This window comes from Heterocephalus glaber, unplaced genomic scaffold (genome assembly GCF_053883595.1).
Source record: "Heterocephalus glaber isolate CG9 unplaced genomic scaffold, H.glaber_assembly_v1.0 deba00000943, whole genome shotgun sequence".
NCBI lineage: Eukaryota > Metazoa > Chordata > Mammalia > Rodentia > Bathyergidae > Heterocephalus > Heterocephalus glaber.
This window is the reverse complement of record NW_028258175.1, coordinates 3031770-3041320: the sequence shown is the minus strand read 5'-3', so window position 1 is coordinate 3041320 and position 9551 is coordinate 3031770. Positions and strand designations below refer to the sequence as shown.

Below are 9551 nucleotides of genomic sequence, written 5' to 3'. Positions count from 1 at the left end.
GTGATACCTTACACCCTGAGTGTTGAAGGGAGTCATTTCCACCTCGTGGCACATCACCAGGACCCTCCATAGCCAGGTGTCTTCCTCGCAACTTGGACGAGCCCACTTGGAGAGGAGAAGCCTCTGCGAGACTGTCCTAGCTGGGCAAGGTGGCACAGGCCTGTGAGCCCAGCACTCAGGAGGCAGAGTGAGGCAGGAGGATTGCCACAGGTTCAAGGCCAGTCTGGGCGACATAGCAAGATCCTGCCAAAAAAAAAAAAAGTGAAAGAAGCTGTCCTGGGTCAGGGACAGAAATTCTGCAGGACCTTAGGTGGGAAAGGGTGAAGATGGCCAGGCACGGAAATGATATCTGATTAATCACAAGATGAAGCCCCTCACGGATGGGAGGGGGTGAGTTTCCTCTCCCCACAGTTATTCGAGTGACGCCGCTGCCATCAGAGGTGTGGAGAGGTGACTCCCAGCTGAAGAGAGCTTGTGCAGAATGACAAAGACCCCTTTGAAGTTTAATGGGCTCTAACTTTGCAAACAGAGCCAGGAGTAATGGTGGGCGAACAGAGTCTGGGAATGAGTTAGTTGAATGCATGGAGAAGGAAGAAGAGGTGGAAGAGGAATTGAAGAAGGAGAAGGAGGAAAAGAAAACAAGGGACCCAAATGTAAGGTGATTCTGAGATTCAGTTTTGACAGAGCTCTTCTTCAGAGGCAATGCAGATGCTCCTCGCCCACAGACAGCTCAAAATGTAGTATCCCAAGTTGGAGATGCACTTAGTACACCAGACCTCCCAAATCTCACCACGTAAGCCTCGCCTGCCTTAAAAGTGCTCAGCACACTTACAATAGCCTACAGGAGGGCGGGATCATCTAACTCGAAGCTGATTGGGCAATAAAGTGCTGGATATCTCATGTACATACGCAGGTGGGCATTTTGGAGATTTGCTGGGATTTGGAAAACCACAGCACAATCCACGCAGGTGGGCATTTTGGAGATTTGCTGGGATTTGGAAAACCACAGCACAATCCACCCCGGCAACGTGGTGCACAGGTGAGACCACACAGCTGACTGGGAGCTGCCCAACTTCCCACCAGAGTATCACACCCCACAGCACCAGCCAGGAAGAGATCAAAATGTAAAATTTGACACGCAGTTTCTGCTGAATGCATCTCACTTGCATACCATGGTAAAGGTGAAAAACTGTAAGCCAAGTCATCTTAAGTTGGGAGCCATTCTCTTTCCCCCATTTTGGGCCACATATGCACATATCCAGCTGAAGCGAAGCCACAGTAACAGATGAGCCCTGGAATCTCAGAGCTTTGACACAATACGTTCATTTCTCACTTGTGCAAAGCCTGGATGTCACTGGCCTTGTGTCTGGCAAGCAAGAGGGACATGGAGGAAGTATATCGGCACTCAACTGCCACAGGCCCAAGTGACACACAGCACTCCACCCATCAGCTGTTATCTGAGATGAGTCCCATGACCCCAACCACCAGTAAAGAAAGCCAAGGAATGTAGAGAAGTGTGTGGGTATTTGGAGAACATTAATGTTTTTCTACCACAGACAAAGACCCATAATGGAACGCAAAGTAATTTTAGATGGTACGCTAGATAATTTTTGGTAAAGATGGATAGAGTGTTAAATAACATTGAGTCACATACTGAAAAAGCTATCCTCAGGTCACTGACTTCAGAAGCCTCGTAGTAATGAGGAAGTCTCAGCCTGGTGATAATGTCTCTAACACCTCCCAGACATGCTGGCATTGCTCATCAACTTTATCAATGAATGAAGAGCTGGCCTCAGATCCAGAGCTCTCACGAGAGATAAAGAGTATCTTGCTAAGTTTGCAAAACACTATTTGTTCAGACACTGTTTTCAATATTACCTCCAATTTGTGGCAGGTGATGATACCAGTTTTATATGTAGAATGCTAGAGTTTTCTTTTAAATACAGTTTTTTAAAACTTGAGTCTACTTTGAGAGACCTATTAATAATAGAAACCTTAAATGTGTTCCGAAGGCATGTGTGTTGAAGGCTGGGTTCCAGGGTCATGGCACTACTGGGAAGTGTAAGAGCCTGTAAAAGGTGGGGCCCAGTGGCAGGAAGTTAGATAACTTGGAGGGAGTGCTGGGACCTGGGCCCACTTCTCTCTTCCCTTATTCTTCCTCCTCCCCTCTCCCTCCGCCTCCCTTTCTCTCTGCTTCTTGGCTGCCAGGAGGAGACCAGCTTCCCTCTCCACATGCTCCCAGCATGATCCACTGCCCTACCACAGTACTGAAAGCAACACAACCAACTATTCTTGGACTAAAGCCTCCAAAACTATGATTTAAAATAAAGCTTTCCTCCTTTGAAGTTCATTGTCTCAGGTAATTTATCACAGCAATAGAAGGTTAACACAAGATTTACATGAATGCCACAAAAACATGAAAAGTGGAGTGTGAAGGACGGAAGTTTAGGAAATTCTACTCCAAGTCAAACTCCCTAACACTTGCATTGGGATTTTTGTTTGTTTGTTTGAGATTTAATTGATATAAAATAATATATAATATATTCAAAGTATATAATTTGATGATTTGATATACATGTTCATTACATTATTAACATCTACCCCACCCATGTGGTACTTTAGATCCTGAAAACTGGCTCATCTTATGACTTATACTTTCCCATTGCTAGGACAAAATATCCAACACTCACAACTTAAAAGAGGAGAGGTTTAAATTGGCTCAGGGTTTTTAGAAGATTCAGTCCATAGTCAGCTGGCTCCAAGGCAGGAAGGATCTGGCGGAGGAAAGCTGCTCACGTCATGGTGGCCAGGAAGCACAGAGAAAGGGGAGCAGTCAGGGAAAGAGATACAGTATCCCCTTCCAGGGAACCCCAGTGACCTGCCACTTCTGACCAGGACCTGCCTCCTAACAGCACATTTAGCTATGGGATTCATACTCAGCACTGATGTGTACAGCACCCCCATGTTTCAATCCCTTTCAAAAGTCACACCTCGGGGCCAGGGATTTAGCTCACTGGTTCCACCACCTGCAAAGTCCAGAGTTCGATCCCCGCTACCAAAAAAAAAAGTCACACCTCTGAACATATGAAATTTTTGGAGAATATTCTCAACCTAAACCATAACACTCTTCTCCTGGCTCCCAAAAGACTCATGTCCATCTCACTATGCAAAATGCATTTAGTCCATGTCTAAGAGTAATAAAGCTTTTAACATTGCTGAAAAGTCCTAGTCCAAAGTCTCCTCAGACTCAAGGCAAATTCTTAGCTCTGAGCCCTGTAAAAATCAAGAAGAAGAAGGGGAAGAGAAGGGGAAGGGGAAAGGGAAAGGGAAGGAGAGAGAGAGGAAGAAGAAGGCAGGAAGGCAGGAAGGAAAGGAGGGAGGAAGGAAGGGAGGGAAGAAAGAGAAAAGGAATACTGCAGACATACAATGGCACAGAGTAAACATTCCCATTTCAAAAGAACAAAATTATGGGATAGAAAGGAATGAGACCAAACCAAGACTGAAACCTGGAAGAGTAAACGTCAGATCCTGTAGCTCCATGTCCAGCACCTTGGGCAAGTTGTGGTGAAGTGGGAGTTCCAGATGGCTAGGGAACCCCTGTCACTGTGGCATTACTGGCTGCAGACCTCACAACCTCTCTCTTGGGCTGGCTTTGCTCACTATCTTTTGGCCTTCCTCAGCAGATGCTCCATGTGCCTGGCCTCGCCAACTTCGTGACGTCTCCACTGCACTTTTGGCTTCACTCTCACAGCTTCACCCACTGCCCTCTCAGGGATACATTACCTGGCTTCCCAAGCCTTCTTCTGAAATCTAGGGGGAATCCTCCATAACCCTGTAACTCTTATGCTCAGCATGCCTGAAATACCAGCACCACCATGTAAATGATGCCAAAGTCTATCACCAGCTCAAGCAGTATCCAGGACCCCTTTGATCATGGCTGCAGTAGCTTCTGAGTCCCTAAATGGCTAAACATAGGGAAACATTTCCCTCTGCAGCCCTGAAAGAGCAGAATACTATGGGGCTCTCATTTCAGATGAAAGCCTTGTAGTTCTGTACCTTTGATTCTATGAAGAGCAGGGTCATCCTGATTCTTGAGAGGCCCTTAAGGTATCCTTCCTATTCTCCTGATATAAAGTACTTGGCTTTTTAATGCTGATCTTTTCAGCAACCATATTCTCCATCTCCAACTTTGCAGGCACTTCCCTTCTGAAGAAACTGTAGACTTTTCACAACTACTTTTTGTCCCTGTCTGTTACTGTAGATCCAGCTAAAACCTGCCAGAGTACCCATGCCACAGCCTGAACATTGGCCTGCCTTAAAATTTTCTCCTCCAGATTAATTAGTCCACCAATCTTAGTCTCCTGCAGTCTGAGAACATTAGCAAAATATAGACAAATATCAGTGAATATAACACATGTGGCCTGTAGCCCAACTGCCAATAGAGTTCTTGTTCCCAACTGAAACCTTCTGAGTATAATCTTTTCTGTACATATTCCTGTCAAGGTTCTCATCTTCTGAGCTCTGACAAGAATCTCCCCTCAAGCTCATTGTATACCATTCTAGGGCTTTTCCAGCTGGTACCTCCAAACCTTTCCAAACTCCTCCTGTGCACCAGTTCCAAAGGCTTCTAAATCACATGGTCAGGTATAACTATGGCAATGTCTCCACTTTCAATCCCTAAATCTGTCTTAGTCACTCTTCCATCACTGGGACTAATACCAAACACCCACAACTTAAAGGAGGAGAGATTTATTTTGGCTCAGTTTTTAGAGGATTCAGTCTCTAGTAAGCTAGCTCCAAGGAAGGAAGGGCATGGAGGAGGATCTGGTGGAGGAAAGCCGTTTGTGTCATGGTGGCCAGGAAGAAGGAGCCAGGGAGGGAGATGCACCCTTCCAAGACACGCCTCCAGTGACTGCCTCTTCTGACCAGGCCCCGCCTCCTAACACCACATTTAACTATGAATTCACCAGTGGATTAAGCCATTGAAGAGTATAGTGCCCCTATGATCCAATTATCTCCCAAATGCCCCATCTCTGAACACATGAAGCTTGGGGAGACATTTTATAACTGAACATCTTTATGCTTGGACCAATATTTCCCCATGTTTCCCACACCACAGGCTCTGGTATCCATTTCCATATACTCTACCTCTTTAGATTCCACATAAAATTGGGATCATACAGTGTTTGTCTTTGTGTACCTAGGTTATTTCACTTAACATAGTGTCCTCTAAGTTTATCCATGTTGTCTCAAATGACAGGATTTCCTTCTTCTTTATGGCAGAATAATATTTATTACATGTGTATAAAGTATATGTGTATCACATGTGCATACCACAGACATATATGTGTATATACTAATTTGTGTATACGTGTATGTATATCATGCTTGCTTTTTGCATTCAACTATTAATGTACAATTAGGTTGTGAATAATGCTGCTATGAGCAAGAAGTGCAGATATCTTCTTGAGATACTGATTTCACTTCTTTTGGATGTATTCAAGGGGCTGTATGATTAGAAACAAACACAGTGAATGCAGTTGCCAAGCACTGTCCACCAGAAAGATAGCATGGTAAATACACAACATTGTGCCCTCACCCACCTTATTCACAGGATCTGGCACCGTGCACCCTCTGGCTCTTCCCCAAAGTCAGAATGACCATGAAAGGTAAATGTTTTGAATCATTCAGGACATTGAGGCAGCCATGACAGGACAACTAAAGACACACCTGAAAGAGGACTTCCAGAGCTACTTCAGAAAGTGGCAAGAACAATGGGATAAGTATGTTTGAAACCTGGGGGAGTGTTTGAGGGTGGGTTAATGGCAACGTTTCTTTTACTATAATATATTTTTAATTTAAACATTCACTGTATTTTTCAGTTTCATGGCACACCCAAAAGTGAATTCCTGGATCCTATGGCAGCAGCAATTTTACCTTTTCTAACCTTTCCAGGAGCCTCCATTCTGATTTCCATAATGGCTTCAGTAACCTACATTCCCAGCAGGAGCCCACAAAGATTCCTTTTCCTCCACACCTTCACCAATACCTGGCAGCCCTTGCTCCCTTACTAACAGCCATTTACCAGGTAGGAGGCACTATCTCACTGTAGCTTTGATTTGCATTTCTCTGATGGTTAGTGATGTTGAGGCTGTTTTCATACATCTGTCAGCCATTTGTGCATCTCTTTAGAAAAATGTTTATTCGGGTCCTTTGCCTACCTCTAATAGAATTCTTTGTATTTTTGTTTTTCTTACTGTTTTACTATCAAGTTGTCCAAGCTCCCTGAATACTTGGCATACTTTGCTTCTGCCAGACACATGGTTCTGGAGTGTTTTCTTCCCTACCGTGGGTTATCTTTACATTTTGTTGATTGTTTCTTTTGCCATGCAAAGCCTTTTAATTTACAGTAGTCCACGGTAGTCCGCCTGTTTATTTTTGCTTTTGTGGCCCATGTTTTTGGCACCACATCCAAAATGTTGTGGCCAAGCCTCAGGTCAAGGAGTGTCTCTCATCTGCTTCCTTCCACTTCCTTCCGGGAGTTTTTGTTTCAGATCTTCCATTTCCGTCTTCAATCCGTTTTGAGCTAAGCTTCGTAAATGTGTAAGCCAAGCATCCAAGTTCACTCTTTCCCATGTGGAAATCCAATTGTCTCATCTGTGTTCATCAGTAGCTCTCATGTACAGGGGCAGAGGCAGGTGGTGGGCGCACTGGTTAGGGGCGAAGAGACCCCCCGCTTAGAGCCCAGTCCTTGCCTCCCTGACTGTGTGGCCTTAGCCTCTCTTGCCTCTCCCGCTCACCCTCCCTGCCTGTCTTACTCCTCTAACAGTCAAGTGCTTTGCTCACAAATCCTGGTCATCCTCCTAGTCTCAGTTCTTTCATAGTTCTGCACTAGGTAAAAGGGAATGGAGAGGTAAGTGTTTCCAGCTCTCTTATTCGAAAATCTGCATACAGTAAATAGAAATTTATTTGGAAATTTTATATCTCTCTTATCTTGTTGCCTAATTGAAACTTCAATTTTAACATCATGTTACACAAGACTGTTGGGCAGATAACAGGACTGCATCATATTCATTACTTTTTATAAGTTGAATCGTGCTAGGCAAATAGCACTCATTGTCTCCCTGAATGGCCACAGCAAGTCTTACAGCCAAGTAGCTGTGGTTATAAGCCCTGATTTACAGACAAGAAACTGAGGGTTGGAGGGACAAGGGACTTGCCCAAAGGCACACTGGGAAGTGGCAGGACAGGGAGGCCGCCTGAAGTGGCCGGAAGCCCAAGGCCCTGCTGTGCTGTTCAGACATAAACCCTCCCGCTGTGGCCGAATGTGCCCTGATTTTCATAGGTGGGACATTTCATCCCCAGGTCGTATGGTAATGGTATCTGGAGGTGGGACCTTTGGGAGGTGATTAAGATTAGGTAGGATCGTGGGGTTGGGGTCCCTCCCAGCGGGAATAGTGGCCTTGTAAGAGGAGGATGAGAGACTCTAATGCGCACAGTGGTTCTGTCTCACGTGTGGCGCCCTCTACCACCTTGGAGCCCCAGTGGGTCCCCCACAAGAAGGCTCTCACCACATGCAGTCCCTGACCTTGGACTTCCCGACCTCCTGACCCCTAAGAAACGAATTCCTTTTCTCTATAAATTACCCAGTCTGTGATATTTCGTTCCCGCTGCAGAGAATGAACTAAGGCACCTCCCTATTCAGAGGTTCTCCAGAAACAGTGAGGAGACTGCAGACCTCCGACATCTACCTGCTGCTCAGGGTAGGAGTGGCCACACCAGCACCTGCACCTGGTTCCCCGCCGCAGAGGCTGGTGACTCATCTGCCTCCGGGTTTGCATCCTGGGGACATGATGGCGTCAGCAGCCCCCTTCCATCCCCAGAAAATGAACTGAATCATTTGACCTCAGGACTTTCCTTTCAAGGAGCCCCGGACTCTCAAAGAGCCAGCAAACATAGCCACGTGTCTTAGGGTTTACACCTCTCCTGTTTGCCTCGCTTCCCTGAGTGTCCCTGAAGGCGCCTTCTGTGTCTCCCACCCGACCCCTAACCCTTCTCCCTCCTCCCGCCAGTGCACAGCTCCACTACCCTCCCTTGGTGCCTACACCACACATATCACTCATGGCAAACTCACATGTCCCTAACACAGATGAGAGACGTAATTCCCCAAGAATTCAAATGTAATTCAAAGTTATTTTCCAATATCTAATTTGCCTTGTACTAATTTAGGGCAGTATTTCAGCAGGAGCCTCCCAGCCAAAGTGCCAGGGTTGCTTTACAGAGCCAGACCCAACCTCAGCGGAAACCACAGGCCCGGGACACAGACACTGCCGATTTAAGAAGTAATTACAACATTGAACACGGCCTTAAATAAAAGCAAAAATGCAGGAGACAGGAGGGAAAACAGAAGCATACATTGGGAACTATGCCATTTTCCCCAGATGTTTTGTAATATTTGCAACCTGGCTGCATCTGACATGAGCTGAGCACCCACCCAGGAGGAGTGGGTGGCTCTGTCCTGGAAAGAGTGAGAAGAAAAATAAATAAATAGATTAATTAATTAATTAAAATTCAAAAAGCAGTGAGAAGAAATGCCTCAATATCAGAGATCATCCATCTGCCTGAATGCCTTTTTGTTTAATGCCCTTCTCCAGTGAGAACCCTCTTCTACTGGTCCTCAAGGAATGAATTAGTATACTATATCATGACAAGTAATGAAAGCCCAACCCAATATAAACTGATTAAACTAGAAAATAGTTATGTTTTGGGCTCATGAAAGACCACCAGTAGTTCTGGCTTCAGGCACAGTTGTATCCAGGTGCTTAACATCACAGCATGTAGAATCTCTCTGCATCTTACCTCTTGGCTTTGCCTTCCACAAAGTTGACTTCATTTTCAGCCAGGCTCTCAGCACCTAGTAGCTAAGATACAGTCCCAGAAACTGACATCCCACTAGCTTAACATTCCCACCAGAGAGATGATGATGTTTGTTCCACCATTCCAGCACAAATCCTAGTCGGCCTTCCATTGGTCCTTCTTGGGTCAGGTGTTGATCTTTGAATGGCTGTAGCCAGAGAATTTCAGTTCTCTGAAATTGGCCACGTCCAGGTCAGAGTTCCAGCTCTCGAGAACAGAGGGAGGATCAGTGCCACCCAGTGGGAGGCTGACAGCTGGCAAGAGGTGAGTCCCAAAAAAGAAAATCAAGGTTCTGACGAAAGCTGAAAGAACAATGGGACCCAGCACGGGGGACATACTGGTTTCTGCCCCAGGTGTGGGTGGTTCCTGTCCATCTTCCACACCTGTACCCTTTCCACATTGTCTCCAAACCCCCTGTCTGGATCTGTGCGTCCAGCCGAAGCTCTACACCCGCTGCCAGGAGCGTCACCGGCCTGTCCTGCTGAAACTCAAGCTGCGGGCTCCTCCCTCAGCTGTACTGGGTGTCTGTCACCTGCAACAGCCTGACAGAGGAAAGATGGCACTTTCTAACGCGGAAGCGTCACAGGCCTCTGGATATGCACAGAGCAAGTGGCTCAGCTCGTACCTCATGGCGG

The 9551-nt window shown here is 46.0% G+C and overlaps 1 protein-coding gene and 1 long non-coding RNA gene across 22 annotated transcripts in view; one reads left to right on the top strand and one right to left on the bottom strand.

Moving 5' to 3' along the window:
• Hrct1 (histidine rich carboxyl terminus 1) overlaps positions 1-9551 on the bottom strand; it is a 255785-nt gene that overhangs the window by 207651 nt on the left and 38583 nt on the right. For 15 of the 21 annotated variants that reach the window (XR_015450373.1, XR_015450381.1, XR_015450372.1 and 12 more), the window contains one exon: positions 8-243. The exons of the other annotated variants lie outside the window; for them this stretch is intronic. The gene's annotated coding sequence lies outside the window, so the exon portion shown is untranslated. The remainder of the gene's footprint in view (positions 1-7; positions 244-9551) is intronic. 21 annotated transcript variants of the gene reach the window in all.
• LOC110344189 (uncharacterized) lies at positions 4129-9319 on the top strand. Its single transcript, XR_002386588.2, has 3 exons — positions 4129-6088; positions 7677-7763; positions 8230-9319. It is a non-coding gene; the product is annotated as an uncharacterized LOC110344189 (long non-coding RNA).